Genomic DNA, 17,357 nt, shown 5'->3' with positions numbered 1-17,357 from the left:
AAAAAACCCGCAGCTCCAAATGAATTCATAAATACCTGATTCTTAAAATTTCTTCTGGCAGCAGCAGAACCCTCAATTAATGCTTTTTTTGAAATACCAAGCTTAGTAGTGCTCTTGTGGTTCTTGTGTTCTTGTTGATAGTTAGAACGACAAGGGAGTTCAGAGACAGGGAAAATGTGACTGCTCATGCTGGAGTCTAGCCAGAATACAACCAAAAAACAGCTGTGCCTACTGCATTAAAGCAGATACTGTGTAAACACATCTGGATTCATTTTTAACCCCATGAGGACTTAATAGATAACCTCCTGAGATGCTGAAACAAAACAAGAAATGACCAGACTTTTACCACAACTAAGCAACAGGAAACATTGATGAAACTCCCTTTATTAAAAAAAGGAAAAAAAAAAAAACAAACCAGCTCATACTTCCTGGTTCCAGTAGAGACATGGCAAAATCAGAATCTACTAGTGTGGGATTTGAATGTGAGACCAGCCCATACCAGGAAAAAGACAACGCAAATATGAAGTAAACCTTTGCCCTATAGTTCCACAGAGAGTTTTGCATGTGTACATTTTTTCTGGGAGAAAGAACATGATCTCTGTATTGAAATTGTTTTCAACACCTGCAATTTAGTGAAAGGGAGATAGTCAACTGATTTGAGACCATTCTGGTCTTTTAAGAAGACACTCACAGTTCACTGTGGAGTGAACAGTCAGGACCGCAGGCATTTGCCTCTGGTCACTAGCTCTCCCCAGTGGCTAGCCTGGAGGAAACGGCATCTGGGTGTCACCGATGTGATCATCAGGAAGAAACAATTGAGGTGAGATGTGATCATCAGGAAGAAACAGTTGAGGTGAATGCATAGTAAATGGATACTGCTGAAAAAGACATCCCTTCTAATCCCATCAGTGAAGTGCTTTTGGAAAGAAGCAACCTCTACAGGAGCTGTGATACTGGGATTTCCACAGTTACATGGCCAGAGGTCAGTAGTAGGACTTGGGCTTTCTGTTTTGATATGCCCCAGAAGTACCTTTAACAGAAACAAACCTACCAAGATTCCTTATTGCCAGAGGCTGTTTTCAAAGATCTAAAGATTTGCATGCTTTACTGGACATAGCTCCAGTCTAACCGGTTATGGCTGTCTAACAGTCACAGCGTTGTGGTGGGTTGACCTTGGCTGGTTGCCAGATGCCCATCAAGCTGCCCTATCACTCCTCATCCTCAACAGGACAGCAGAAGAAAATACAATGGAAAAGCTCATCAATCATGATAATGACAGGGAAATCACTCACCAGTTACTGTCATGAGCAAAACAGACTTGACTTCAGAGAAATTAATTAATGAGAAATAAGAACAAAACTAAAAACACCTTCTCCCCACCCCTCCTTCTTCCCAGAGGGGAACTTCACTCCTAACTCTTCTACCTCCTCTCCCCTCCCCCTGAGCAGCATCCAAGAAATTCAGACAAGGCTCACAAAGCCTCCAGAAGAGAAGTTGGTCTAGCAGCTTGAGTATTCACCCAAGGAACTGAAGGATCTGTGCTCAGTTTGTTTAGGAGAACTAAACCTCCCAGGAGACTATTGTGACCAGGAAACCATGGTGTAGAAACATTGAACTGGTGTTCTTGATCATTACCCCTCAGTCATTTAGCCAAAGGGTAAGGATCTGTGATGTTATGGTTAGGTCACATGATTAAAAATTGGACGTTTGCCTTGCTTTGCTTTCAGATTAATATCCAGTTTCTTGGGGAAGCGTAGTAGCCTAATCAAGCGAAACTCAGAGCCATTCAAATACTTCAGCCTGTATTATTCAGGGACATTTATTCAGGGGATATGTTCAAATTCTTCTGAGCACAAGGTAGTGCTGAACAGTAATCTGACATCCCAGGTAAGTGCGCTGATGATTGAATGACAAGGTAGAGAAATAAGGGCCTCTGGGATGGAAAACCATATTCGCTGCTACTGGAGACACTACAGCGTATCACTCTGTCCATCAGCTGCACAAGGGTTTGGAAACAGGAGGCTTCAGCTCACTCTGAAAAGAGTTCACCTTTGGACACACTGAACTTGTTCTTATTTTTTAAAGAAAAGTAAGAAAAGTAAAATTTGATTCAATCTGAACTGAGCTTTTTTCAGACTTGAATATCACACCAATAATTCCATTCTTCCCAGACTCTCACTCATTATTGCAGGACTGGCATGTCATTTAGCCCTCTGAATCACAGCCTCTGAGTATATGAAACAAATTCTTGCCAATCCTTCAGGAAAAGAAGATCCATTTCACACCCAGGAGACAGTCCTTAGTGGAAAGTATATTAGACACTGATGAGTTCTGCTGTACAGCCTAACTGCATCAAAGCCTCTTGCAGTAACCCTTGCACTGGTCTCTACCTGCTCCAGAGACCTGGCCAACCATTAACTCTTTCAGATGCTAAGGACTCATGCAGAGGAGTTCACCCCCTACAACTTTTGTATAGATCCTGCTACTAACAGAGACAATTTTATCGTTGTCTGCCAGCGCGCAGCCACTGAAGCCAGTAATGCAAACTGGAGTAAGATACATGGAGAACAGACTCCAGTATCAATAGGATTATTGGTACATAACTCCAGATGCCCTAAGCCAGGGCTTTGGGGACAACTATACTACAGAAAACCAGACACATACAGACCTAAACCAAACAGACTTCTGAAACAACCACCTTCTACACTGTGTTCACATTCCCACATGATTTTTAGTCTAGAGGATCAAACTCTATCTGCTGACCTCCACAGGTTCTCCTGGGGACACCGCATTTCTAAAATCTGGAGACCTTTCCAAAGGCAGGTTTACATGAGCAGTGATATGTAATGAAATAAGTATCACACACAGCTCTTTCACCGCTTACATGCAGGGGTCTTAGAGCTGTGCTTTCTTTAAGTTTTGGGGACTTTTAGTCCACTTTTGAGAGATTTTCCCCATGTTTTTCTGGCTGCACGGCAGCAGCCCACTTTTTCTTGTTCATTAAGTGAGTACTCCCCAACAAATTCTTGCTTCTTTTCACACTCCTTACAGATCCCAAAATACCTCTGCTTTCTACTTTTGATTCACCAACACAATTTCTTGTCCATTGTGAGCTACTAGCCCAGGATTCCCATCCATCAGCTCATTTGCTCATGTGCATCATTAAACTCCCTCCCCCTCACCCAAGGATTTTCTTGCTGAATTTCAGAGAGAGAGGTATCAGCTTAATTCCTATCCAGTATCCCTTCTTGTACTCTTCCATACAATGGAGCTCAGAACAGAGAAAACCAATGCAATCATCAGTATTTTGCTATAATCTGCTCCAGGAACAGACCAACTCAGAGGCACTTGGTCTAACTGGGTCCTCTTCTAGTTCCTTCTTGACAACTGAGCCAATTCCTATGCTGTGCTCTCCAAGAGAACCTTCAAATAAATTGGCTTTTTGTATTAAAATAATTAGATCTTCCAAGATGAGGGAAATGGTAAGGCTGTCACTTCATATTTATTTTGACTCTCAATCAAATCAGGCGAGACTTTTATTCAGGCCAATGTTCTGAACAAGCTGATGATGCTACACACAAGTTTCAGCTCCTCATCCTTAGATATTTAAAGAAGAAAAGCAGCACACACCAATAATGTCTGTGTTCAAAAAGCAGAAACAACTTCAAAGTGCTGTGACTAATTCCAGGCAAACTTTGTTGTGAAAGGCGCTCCAATACACTGCACCTCAGGATGCAAGTGAAGGCACTAATCTGTTGCTAAGACCATACTTGGATACACAAAGATTTGCATATTTAAAAAAGAGAGGGCCTACACGTAATTGGACATACATTGATTTTAAAACAGCCCAAACTGCTCCCAAGATTAACCCATGTAAGCAAAATCAGGACACAGCTGAGTCTATTGGAAGGGAAGGGGTGTTCTATTAATTTTTTCTAGCCTTTGGTAATGCATCCAGTTTTCTGAATGTCCCATCCCTAATCTTAAGACATTTACATGAAATCATTCTCATGGCTTTCCTTAAAATCAGATACTTTGAATCCTGCCAATTATTAAGAAGCCAGTCATAAGGACACTGCAATCCCATTTTCTTTTTCTGTATCATGGATTTAAATATTGCGTAGGGTGAACTTGGCAGCCACACAGAAAATCTCATTTAGAAAGATTAACCTGGGAACACAGAGAGATCTGGAGGGTCTGCATTAGTCCATTCCTTGTTGCACAGGATTTAAACAGGAATAATTATATTTAGCAAGCACAAACACACACACTCAAAAAATAACATATACATGCATTGAATGAGGCAGTGCCTTATCCAAAACAGACGCTTCCTCAGCTGTTTGTTTTCCTTTTATTGTTGGTTTTACATTTTAATGATATGTAAAAAGTAGAAGAAATCACAGGTGGTAAGCAGATTTGGGATAGAGAATTAATTTCAAGAGAAAACATTTTTAGTTCTTATACAAACAAATATAGTGATTAATGTTGATTTCTTGTCCTCCTCAAGCTGTCACTGGTGAGCAAGGAGCATGGGGTCAAGGCTGGTCATTTGTATTCAGATTACATTTTAAAACATGAAGGACAGTCTCTGATCTCCCAAATGTTTTCTAGATATTCCAATCTGTTCCACCCAAGGTAGCAAAAAAAGAAGTTTAGCTCACAAGAATTTAACAAAACATGTTGTCACAGTTGCCACTTACAGCAATTCACAGAAAAAGCTGTTCCCCATGGATGTCCCGTGCTCTGTTTGCCACACAAACAGCCGCCCTCTGCTCAGGTCTGGCCCAGAGCTCAGTCCAATTCATGGGAAGATTTTAACTTCCAAAGGTTTTGGATCTGGCCTAGACTGATGTGGCAGAGGGGAGAACAGGGAAGGAACAATAACTAGCCAATTTTAGGCCGGATCTCAGTATTTTTATACTCAATGACAAAGCTACAATTATTTTCACCAGTGCTGGCCTGACTCCTGAGGGAAGGTCTTGCTGAACACTTCTTCCCTTGCCCCAGTCTCTACAAGGACAGCGAAGCAGCCAGGTGTCCCTTTCCCCTGGGCTGACCCCCGGCTTGCAGCACAGTTTGTTCCCTCCACCCCACACCGTGTGCGTGGCCTTCTGGTGCCACACAGACCCTGAGCCCCTTGGGGACAGGAACAGTGTCCCTGCTTCTACCAAACCTCAGCCCCTCCCAGGGAAAGAGAGCTTGCTGGGCAGAGACAGCAACACAGCAGAGCTTTGGAGGGAAGAAGGAAGCTGGCTACATCACAGCCAACATGAAGAAAGATCCTCCTGGAACTATTCCAGCTATTCGCCGTTTTAACATTCAGGCTTCTTCGCTGTTTAAACATTCAGGCTTTTTCTCTCAGCAATCTCTCCCCACTGCCCCCAGGGGATCTCCTGCTCTTCACTGTGGAGCCAAAAGTCACCTGCTCTGAGCTGGGCTTGGCACTGGCTGCCCCAAATGCTGCTTAAGAGAGACAAGAGAAGAGATGAAAGTTGAAAGCAAAACCTCTGACAAGCAATTCTTAGCCCCACGCCCCACATACATTTATCCCTCCTAATTCCCGGTCCGTTTATACATGTTAGTTCTGCTCAAGAAAAGTAAATCCAGTGCCAAAACATAGCTCTTTGGTTTAAAAAAGTGTTACGTTCAGAGGAGGTTTAACTCTGGCATACTAAGCATGGAGTCACTAGGATTTAATGCTATTGAAATGGAAATTGAGACAGAAACCTTCCTTCTTTGGGACTGGAAGAGGACAACACCAACTGCAGTAGCATTAAAAGACCCTCTGGACCAACACGCCCTTGATAGCAAGTACTTGGAAGCATGAGGCACGATGTAATCTCCTGCTGATGTCTTCCAGTGTCAGGCAGTGAGGAAGCTGACACCCTGCTGAGGACAGCACCCCAGCCTCGCTGTGCCACGGAGAAAAGTCACCAACGAAACAGAGCAACAGGGGCTGTCAAGACGATGAGCCTCCTCTCCGTCTCAGCAGACTCTCACGGCGCAGCAATCTCCAGTGGCTCAAGGCAGCAAAAGTTCTCTTCCCGGGCTCTGTCCTTGTGCAAACCCCATGGGGCATGAGAAGGTGTCCAGATCCTGGCAGCCATCGTGGTGCGCCTGTGGCTCAGATCTCTGACAAGGACCTCTGGAATGAGATTTCCGTCCCGGCATAATGAGGTATTTAGTCATTAACAAAGGAGCCTTCTGGGGCAGAATTCCAGCTGCGCCTGAGATCTTGCCTCCACAAAGAGACCTTTTTTTTTTTCCCAGCACACAGGTTCAGTCTGATGAGAAAGGGAAAGGGTTGCTTTAAAATACCGATCCAGGGATTTTCAGTTGCAGCAGTCAAAGTTGTCTGTTTAGATCAGGTTGAGAAATCTCTCTCTTCTCTTTCCTGTCTCTTCACAGCTGCCGGTTGAGCTTCTGTGCTTGCCGCTCCTTTGCCTCAAAGGCAAACTTGGTGTCCTGCAGCTGGGCAATGGCCTCCTTGGCCTCCTTCAGGTCCTGACAGATGTGCTCGTACTTCTCTGTCAGCTCCCTGTTCTCCCGACGCAGTTCCTGTACCACCTGGTTCACCTCCTCTGTTTGCTTGGTGCAGTGGATCTTCAGCTGCTCTACCTCAGAGAGCATGATCTCCATGTTCTTGACCAGTGACTCCAGTTTCTCTTTGGACATGGCGTTGGGATCCGTTCGATTCAGCCTGCCTAACCCAAACCCGAAAGGGACAAAGAAAGCCACCCTGTGTAACATGCACCGGGAAGCCTGGCACTCACAGTCTTGTGATCCGTTTTTATACTCCCTCCTGATCATCCTCCTCCCTTCCCTTTCCTTCCCCAAAGTGTCTCTAATCTTCTTTGGTTAATCTACTTATTTTTATTGCACTGAAGAAATCTACTGAAGGGCTCACAACCCCACAGTAACATACGTGCTGTGCAGCAAAAGCCAGAGCTCTATGCAGCCTGCCCATAGAAAAACAGCTTTCATCTGAAGAATTCTCTTGGGAACCCCTTGCAGTGCCCATTAAAGTACATAGAAACCTCTTCAATCCAGGCGCCTACTCCAGTCTTGCACCCCCAGTCCCAAGAGCACAGCCTGACTTCTGTCTTACATATATTGAGGTAAGCAAGCTTACAGCAATATAAGTAGAGTATAGGCAAAGAAGAGAATTATCCTCAGTTTCTCTTTGTCTCTCCTAATATTACGCTTGGGCAAAGTGGAAGGAACAGAACATAAATTTTCTTTTTTTCAGGAGGTCTATCCAACGACTAACTCCACAACAGCCTGTACCCCATCTTCTGTTGAAGGAGTTCACAATGGTTATCACAATCAGTGGCAACCACAGTTACTGGGCCATGTACCACTGAAAGGTGTCTCATATTCTGTTAATGACACGCAGGCTAGAGACTTTGAACCCTGGTCCCATTCCTCTCCTGAAGTCACTTAGGCTTTATCAGCAACAGTGTCCCCAGAAGTTATACGCCAAATGACCTATTGAAGGTCAAGCTACTTCCAATCCATTATCAAGTGCTGCCTGAACACACAAAAACTTCTTCCTGGACACACATGCCACCCACAAAAGAGTCTTGAACCACTACTGAACAGTGTCGTGAACCTGTAAGAATAGGGACTGACACATGCCAGTCTGACAATACACCAATTACTTAGGTCACACCAGGCAGCAGGATGATCCCAGCAGCCACAAGGGATTGAGAGTGTCTGGCCAACTTTCTGAAGTTTGACCCAGGCTTTCTTATCTATCCAGTTAATTAATGCACTTGCCTAGACAAAAAGAAAAGTTAATTAGCCAGGGATCTGATTTAACATTATCACCCTTGAGAAATTAATTTGGCTGAAAATAAGGTGTTATTGCATGTGGCTCTCCAGGGAAGAACCCATGCAATTTAGAACTGACTGTCTGGTCAGAGGCCATAGACCACGGCAGAGACAAGAACATAGGTTTGTGCTTGGATAGCCTGCAAATTAAGGACAGAAAAGCATCACTCTCCTTCCTCCCCACCTCAGGAACATTTCCTCCAGGCTGAGTCTGCACCTTTTCAAAAGCCCTCAGCCTGTTCTACACGCCTACAGAAATGCACATTCTCACTTGTCATGTATCACATACAGACACAGCTCTGTCCTTACTATATTCACCTTGCGGAAGTTATGTTCAGTGCATAACGGCCTTTATTCTTGCATACGGTTTTGCAATTCCAGTTCCCTTAAACATCACCCCTAGCTAAGATCCTGTAGTTGCATCACATACATTCAATACGGGGCTGAGAGAGAACACATGTTCACATGCACAGCTCCCACAAATACGTTTTTCCTTAATTTTCCTCCACAAAACATTGCCTTTTTTCACCTATGGAGAATTTCAGAAGCTTCATCCCACAACTCATTCTCCCCTTTTCCCCTGCCAGGCTCATAGAAATGAAGCTCTTTCTTCCAGGGAATTTTATATGTCCTCCAGCACTGGATGAAAACACTGCTGGACGCTGGCCAGGCTCTGACAGTGTTCAAAGGGCTGGGACTTCTCGCAGCTGGAGGTTCGAGAGTCACTCACAAAGGCAGCCACGCTGCTCCTCTCACACAAGGGCACTAGCGGGCCCCTCTCACGCTGGCAGACGGAGGGTTTCGCACCGCACTTTGAAATGAGCAGAAAGAGTGACATCCTTCAGATGAAAAGAGAGTGGGAGAATCTAAACATAATTAGAATATGTCCTAAAGTCCTTGAAGAAACATTTGCGCTGGCTGTCAGCCCAGATGCCACGTGATGCACGTGGCACTGGAATAGGCTGGAACACGCTGCAGCATTACAAAACAGCAGATCTTCATTAGTGAGGAATCTTCCCTGTCTCCACAACTGTACACACTGCACCCAAACGTTTTAAATCAAGCAGAATTACAAGGATGCATGAAGCGAGCGCCACAGAGGTCATTTACTTGGGTATTAGTAATTGATACATCACCTCTCACTATGTTACTCTCAAAATTATTTAAGTTGCTTTGGATACAGACAGAATCTTGGCAACAGAAGCTGGGTAAGAGGCACTACTGAAATAAAAATATAAAATGAAAACAAGGAGTAGCATGAGAGGAGTCTCTCACAAAGGAAGATGGGAATCATTACTAGGCTTGGTTTGATTCAAAGTATCCTTTGATGAAACAAGGAGCAGGAATTGAAAACATGCTCGTGAAAATCGCAGTGGGAGAATGATGCAAAAATCAGTTCAGCTAGAGAAATACAGCAATGAGACTCTAACATGAACTGCAGTTTGTTACCTTTAGTCAATGCTGGGCTCTACCGTTGCAGAAGAACTGGAGGCAGAGGCAAATACCAACAAGAGTGAATTCATCTGGGAAAAATGCAGAACAGCATACCTGAGAAAAACAATTCAAACCACAAGAATTCAGTGCACAAGGACAGACAGCAAACAGCAGTGTCAGGAGTGCTGGGGAAATAGCACGTCAGACAGAAATTTGTGACACAAAATAGCAGGGGAAAAACGTCAAAGCACTGCTGGGCTGTACTACATAGAGGCACTGCACCACAGGGGCATGAAGCACCTTCAGCTTCTCCCTCCCTTCACCCAGCTGGAGGTGAAATGTAATGTTTTGTTCTGGACATCTTGTTATAAAAGGGCCAAACAAGAGTTTGAAACTTAGACAAATGTTCAGAGAAGATGCTGGTTTCAAAAAACTGCAGACTCAAGAAAACAGTTTTAGGAAGAAGGATTGAAAATTGCATGGCAAGATATTTCTAGGACTGGTTTGGAGTCAGGCCTGGGTCCTCTGCACATTCTAGGGAAGACAGCTCTGCTGTAAGAATGCTTCTGTAATTATTAAGGGCCAGACTGTGCAATCGGCATTTTGAAAACACCACTGACTTGTATGGACTCAACCAAACGGTGCCTGTCTGGTCACTTAGTAGCCTTATCAAGTCAGGAAAACGTGGTGTCCAACCTCTCACTATAGTACCCACTACACTGAGGGACACCATTGCTAAATCAGCCCTCCCTTGAGTGTTTTTCCTCTATTCCATCTTTCCCTCATGCACATGGATTTGAGAGGTATGAAAGCAGGCAATGCAGAGCTAATTGAGAACAAACCAGGGCAGCAACCCCTGGGAACACTCACTGCTGCTTTTGTGGATGCCAGGAAAATTGCAGAAAGTGGCACAGGTGGAAGTGAAAGTTCTGGTGCTTTCCCATAAGGGCTGGGAGCTGCCCCGTCTGACTGCAATACCACACTCAGCTATGCTGGTTTTAGCACTAGAAGCAAATGAGAGTATGAGGCTGCCAAGCTGAGGATGGTTCATGTGAGATGTACTTATGGCTTCTTCACGGGTCCCTGAGCCAAAGAGAATCAACTGTTCCTCTCCCCCAGAGGCACAAGCAAGCCAGAAATGCAGGTTTCCTATCATGTGCATACCTCTGAGGAGGAGACACAAAAATCATATCCCTTCAGTATCCATCTGAAAGCATACCGCAGTGTCTAGTTTATTTCAAAAGGGGTGCTGGGAACATTTGTGGAATCAATCAGTAAGCTACTCTCTCTCTGGGATTTTCTCAGCAACACAACGGGGACAATTCACTAGCCTGTATTATTAAATGGGAATTAAAAACTGCAAACCCCAACAAGAATGGCTTTTAAATAACCACTCAGGCTGATAAAGAAAACCACTTGGTAAAAACCCTGCGGAATAAGAAGTAAAGCTAAAAACCCACGTACCTCACCTTCTCAGGCACATACTTGAATTGCTGTAGCTATTTCAAGTTTTATCAGCCACAGACACGAATACCAAATGTAATGTTCACAGAACTGTGGTGGAAGACAGCACTTCACTGTGTCATTGTAGCTGGTTTAAGGTTACCATTCCCAGCCAGCAATAGTCACTATTTTAACAATTTTTATTTAATTTTTTTTAGTACATTCGGTGCACCAGTAACTCCAGTGATAGCATTAGGTCCCTCCATGCTGTTTTCTCTTGCAGCCTTTTCACTTGTACCTGGTTTATCCTCAGTGGCGTGTCCAGCAGCCAGAGCAGCAGGCACAAGCTCTGTGCTTCAGCACCTAGGAGGCCCACTTGGGTAAATGCATTACACAAACTCATTACAAGACGAAGCATAAAGAGCTCTCACCTCTACAATTATAGTAAAACCACTTGGAAAACAAACAAACAAACAAACACTAAAGACCAAGCAGCACCTGGAGGTGCTGACCATTCCTGCAACAGAGAGTGGGAGACATCTGTACCCAGCTGTCCAATTTGTTTCTAATAAAAGACAAAGACCATTGCTACACGTGCCAAAATACCCAGCACTGTGTAAGACACTGACATAATAATGATCTCACCCTGCGGAGCTTAAGGGACTATTGATAAAATCTACTTTCTTATTAAAACATGACATTTAATTTTAGCTACTATTACAAGTATTAATCGTATCTTATGCAATTTGGCAGAACCTGAGTTGAGCTGGACATAAAACCACATTATTTACAGGTTTTGATCAAAAATACTGCACCAAAAGGATATCCACCCAAAGTTATGATCAAAATCCTTGAGGAAAAAATAAAACAATCTGCCTCAGTACTGTGTCTAAAGGGGTATTAATGAATACAGGGTACTTTCTTCCACTCAGTCTCCATCTACTTAACATTCAGATCAAAATGTTTAAGAATAAATTTAGCATAATACAGATCAGAAAAGAAAAAATTATACCTATAGCAGAATTATCTCCAAACCAGGCTGAGTTCTTGCTAAGAAATCAACTGGGTAGCATAAATACCAAACAGTAACAGGTTGCTTATATAAACTGAAAAAAAACCCTCTACCAGCATTTTTACCATCTAAGAAGAGAAAGAAACAGTTGCTTCATGCCATAAAATTATTGAAGATATGTGGTGAAAAAACCTTCAAAGTGGGACAAAGTGTTGAAACCTTCAGATTAAATAAATCAGTGAAAAATCTGAATGTTAAGAATGTTTCAAAATAGAAGCTGTTTTAAAATAAGAACTTTGTCAAATGGGAAAGCTTCCAAAGCCCCTCCAAACAGAAACGCAAACCGTTCTGCTGGGAAGGCATCCTCCAGCCCACCCGAGCAGTCTGTTGGTAAGGACACCAGACAGGACACCTCCTGGGGACCAACGTGGAACTGGCCGAGGGGATGTCATCTCCACATCAGTCTCCTTGGCCTGTGCGCCAGCCGGGGGGTGTTCACTGCTCCCTCCCCGCAGTGTCCAAAGCCAATGCTGTGAAAAGGAAGGGAAAAGAGGAAGGAACCACCTTCCCCCATCTCTCGGTGAGGATGGAGACCAGCCAGCATCTCCAAAGCCTGCATGGGCAGACTGGATGTACAGGAACCAAGTGATGGTCCAGGTAACTCAGTGAGAATGGCACCCTGACCAAAAGGTTTAGTGGTCACGCCAGGCATCAAACAAGTCACCAAAGGTGCAGTTAGTTATTCCAAACTGCTAAGACTATCACAGCATTTCAGTCAAGAAAGAGTTGCAGAATGTTTGCGGTAACTGGCCGGCTTCCCTCTAATACCAGGAATCCACCACGGACAGAGGGATGGGAATAATAGTCAGTGGTTTGTCTAACACATCTTTTCATCTCATGCTTGACTAAAGGCATCTGGAAAGGAGGGGAAGGAGCAGAAAACTATTACCCATGATTAAAACTTTGTAGAGGAGCAATCATAGATATATACATATAGCCTTAGAAACATTCTTTTATTTACTCTGTCATGTACTTTATCCTAAAAACTGAGGGTCCCCCCAGCCAGAACACCCAGACTTCAGGAAAACAAACAAACAAAAACTCCCCAAACAGTTGCTGCTATACAGTACATGCAAATCGAAATACTACCAAAAAATCTGTATATTGCTTATTTGTAATCCAGTACTGTAACTGGACAACACCGAATAAATTGGCAATGATGCAGATCTCAGTAATTACTAAGAAATTTGATCTGGTGAGAAGGAAGGTCTGTTTTAATTATAGATACACATGAACAAACTTTCACTCAATTTTTGGTTCAGGATGGAAAATTCTACTATAATGATTATTTTTATATGACGTTTAAAATTCTTCCTACCTAGCTAAACTGATCTTAACAACACAGCTGAAGAATTTGTTGGTTTTCTGTAGATTTATTTTGACATCACTACCTGTTGTACATTTAAGAATAAGTCACGTTGCATTATCCAAATACTTCAAAGGATTTAAAATTAACTTTCCAAGGACTACAGACATTGCAGACATATATAAATGTGACTCAACGGTATTTGGGAAGCCTCAGATACTCAAAGGAATGGAAGCACTGAAGATGAAAGGACTTCCTCAAAAAGGTTGCTTTTAAATTTTGGGAGATACATGGTAGTGGCAAGAACTACCTAGAAATGGTTTCATTTAACCATGACAACAAGTTGTCAATGCCAAAACACTGGTATAAATGAACGTCAGCTGCCCCAGTGACTGTCCTCCTACCAGCTCCTCATAAGATCCATCTCCCAGCAAATCCCAGTCAAACACTATCAAAGCAGACAAAAAGCACTAAGCGTTCTGGAGGCAACAAGTAGCATTTTCTCAGTGCTGCATCCCTGCTTCCCTGTCACATAAACAGCCTTGATGATCTTTAAGCAGATTAAGTACACAACAGCTTCACCTCCGCAGGAAGTGGGATTAAAAGGTTTATTGCTACTATGACAACAGTCAGGTTCTGCTGCTCTTAAAATAGTTCTGAAACCTTGGCAGTGACTGGAAACGCACACATGCCTCGCCTACAGGATTCATCAAGTACTAAATACAGTCCTTCAAAAGGAAATCATATTTTATAACAGTCTGGTTTTTTTAAGCGTATATTTTTATCGTGCTCTTTAATCCGTTGTTACGAGCACTAAGAATAGAAAGCAGGAAAACAGGCCCAGTGCTGCCATGTGGCTGCGATCGCAGCTTTAGAAGTGAGGACTGCAGGGAGCTGGCTGCGGGCACCAGGACCTGCGCTGCTCTCCCACCTCTGCTCCCAGGCTGCGTGGGGGTTCTTGCCCACAGACACTCTCAACCCCTGTGCCAAAGCGGAGCCCACCGGGGCTGACCAGCCCCTGGAGCTGCTCCATGCTGCCAGACACCCGCAGTTCTGATCTTCTTACAAATCTCCCCCTTGACATCCACAGATATTCTGTTGTGTCTAAGTCTGAATTAATTCCTTCCTCATAGGTAACAACTGGAAGTAGAATTTGTTGCACAGTTCAATACCAAACATTATCAACTAAGCTTGTGCCCAGGGCACAAGTCTGCCAATAACCAGATGGCAGCAGGACATTCTTCATTTGAGTAGGCTATTGTATCTGTGATTAGTGTTATATTGTTGACAATGGCTAAATAAGCCATTGATTCAATCAAATATGCAGACACTACATCCGATGGACATCCAGCTGTGCTCTGAGGCAATCACCAAGTACATTCATGCTGACTTGTACAATAAAAACTGTAAGAAGTACAATGCTTAATTCTGACAGCAGCACTACCCAGATCAAAGGGGCACCCTTATCTAAAACTACTGAAATCAGAAAATTAACGTGAACATAGAAGTCTACTGGTTACTCCAGTCAGTTTAGATTGAAAGCATATTTCAAAACAGAGAAAAAGCAAATCTAATCAAATTACATTGGTACTACCCATCAGTGCCTCTTAATGCCAATCTGAAATCACCCTCCTGCAGCAAATTGGGCTTTAAAAAGAAAATAACTAAATTCAGGCTGTAAAACCCAGAGAGGTGGGTTGTTTCCTTACCCAAACCCCAGTTCTGTTACCTCCTGTAAACGGAGGCTGGTTCTTTTCTCTACGGAGTTCACAAAATCCTGACATTTGCAGACCAGAATTCGGCCTTAAACTTACCTTTGAGATTTCTTTGTAATTTAAAAATACCTGGCAGTGACTGCTATGGACCAAGACAAAATATCCTTGAGAGCTGATGCTGTCAATAAAAGAAATTTATTTAACTATTCCCAAAAGATGACATTAAAAATGGAAAGAAGAAAACAAATGGGCAATTAATTAGCATATTAGAATCATATTGCCAAGCTCAGTATTTAACCTCAGTAAGATACTACTTAAACAGAAGTCAAATGAGGTGCCAAGTCTCACTTTTAAAGGGAGTTTTAGCTCTTAGTTCCAAAAACTATTTCTATTCCTAAAACATTTCATCATCTCACACATCAGAACTATATCGCAATTAAGAAATACACATATTCTTGCACAGTTTTGTGGCCATGCACTGGACTTGCTTCAGTAAGCCCCATCTTCTTTGTATTGGGGAGCCCAGAACTGCAGACAGCAGCTCAGATGTGGCCTAACCAGTGCTGAGCAAAGGAAGGGTCACCCCCCTGGACCTGCTGGCCACACTCCTCCTGACGCAGCCCAGGATGGTGCTGAGCTTCTCTGCTGTCAGGGCGCACTGCTGGCTCACGGTCAGCTGGCTGCCCACCAGGACCCCAAGGTCCTTCTCTGCAGAGCTGCTTTCCAGCTGGTCAGAGCCCCACATGTATTGGTACCTGGGGTTATTCCTCCCCAGATGCAGGGCTTTGTGTTTTCCCTTCAAACTTCGGGACGTTCCTTTCTGCCTGCTGAGGTTCCTCTAAATGGCTGCACAGTCATCTGGTCCACCAGCTACTCCTTCCATTTTTGTATCATCTGCAGACTTGCTGAGGGTGTGCCCCATTCCATCATCCAGATGAGTAACAAAGAAGTTGAACAGCACTGACCCCAGTATTAAGCCCTGGGGTACACCACTAGTGATTCGCATCCAATTGGACTTGGTGCTGCTGATCACGATGCTCCAGGCACGGGCACCGTGCCAGTTTTCAGTCCATCTCACTGCCTATTTACCTAACCCATACTTTGCTTGTCTTTGATGATATTACAGTAGGTGGTGTGAAAAGCGTTACAAAAGTCAAAGCAAACAACTGCTCTTCCCTTTACCCAGCAAACCAGGTACCTCATTGTAGAAGGCAATGAGTTTGGTCAAGTACAATTTCCCCTTCAAAAATCCATGCTAACTACTCCCAGTCACCCTCTTATCCTTAATGTACTTGAGTGCTTTCCAGGATGATTTTCTGTGTCAGTTTCCTGAGGGGAGGACTGAGCTGAGGTTGATCGGCCTGTAGCTCCCCAATTCTTTCCTGCTCTTCTTAAGAATAGGAGCGAAATTTGCTCTCTTCCGGTCTTCAGGAACCTGTCCCGACTACTATGACCATTCAAAGACAATTAGGAGTGGCCCTACAATGAAATCAGCCAGCTCCTTCAGCACTCACGGATACCTGTCAGGCCTCACAGACTTATGTAGATCCAGTTTGTTTACATGCTCCCTAACCTGGCCTCTTCCACCAAGGTTATGTCCACTTAGTTCCAGACTTTCCCTCTGGTCTCAGAGGTATGTGATTCCTTAAGGCCAGCCTTAACAATAAAGCCCGAGGCAAGGAAGGCATCAATTACCTCAGCTTTCTCCTTGTCCTTTGTCACAACTTCCCCTGCCCCATTTAGCAGGGAGGGCACCTTTTTTTTCCCTAATCTTCCTTTTGCTATTATCTAGTTGTAAAATCCTTTCTTCTTGCCCTTCACCTCCCTTGCCAGACTCAACTCCAAAGGGGCCTTGGCTTTCTTACCCCTATCCCTGCAGGATCAGAAAGCAACTCCATGCTCCTCCTGGGTCAGCTGCCCCTGCCTCAACCCCTTCCGCGATTCCTGGGTGGGTTCAGTTAGGAGCTCCTTCCTCACCTGTGCAGGCCTCCGACCACCTCTGCTTGACTTTCTACTTGTCAGGATGAACCTTTCTGCAGGTCTTCCATGCGGAGACAAGGCAACCCCCCAAAGAAACGTCTTTAATGGCAGCCAGTCAACTCAGACAAATTTGAACCTTGCAGTAAATACTTCTTCAAAACAAAAGTGCTGCTAGAGAAAAGGTCTTTTTCAATCATAGTGATATGAAATCAACATCAAAATAACACCACACACTACTGCTCATGAAGTGTTTTCTTTCTCAGCATCCTATGCATTTTTCATGGGTAACACTGATCTTCATCGCGCCAGTGAGTGTTTCAGTATAAACCCATATTTTTTTACGCCTTTATTATACCTTATGGGTGCTTTTGCAAGAGGCTTTGACTGACTCTTTAAATGAACACAACATTAGCTTTTAGAAGAAAGTACTTCTACAGAAATGAGTCTAAAGCTCTTCTGCTGGGAAAAAGCATCTACTTAAAACAGGAATCTTAATCACTAAAAGTTGAATAAACCAGCTACAGTGTTTAGGCCTCCAACAGCTTTAAGTGATGGCTTTAAAATAATATAGTAG

The sequence above is a fragment of the Nesoenas mayeri genome (assembly GCF_963082525.1).
Source record: "Nesoenas mayeri genome assembly, chromosome: 5".
In the NCBI taxonomy this organism is placed as follows: Eukaryota; Metazoa; Chordata; class Aves; order Columbiformes; family Columbidae; genus Nesoenas; species Nesoenas mayeri.
This window is presented reverse-complemented; position numbering follows the sequence as displayed.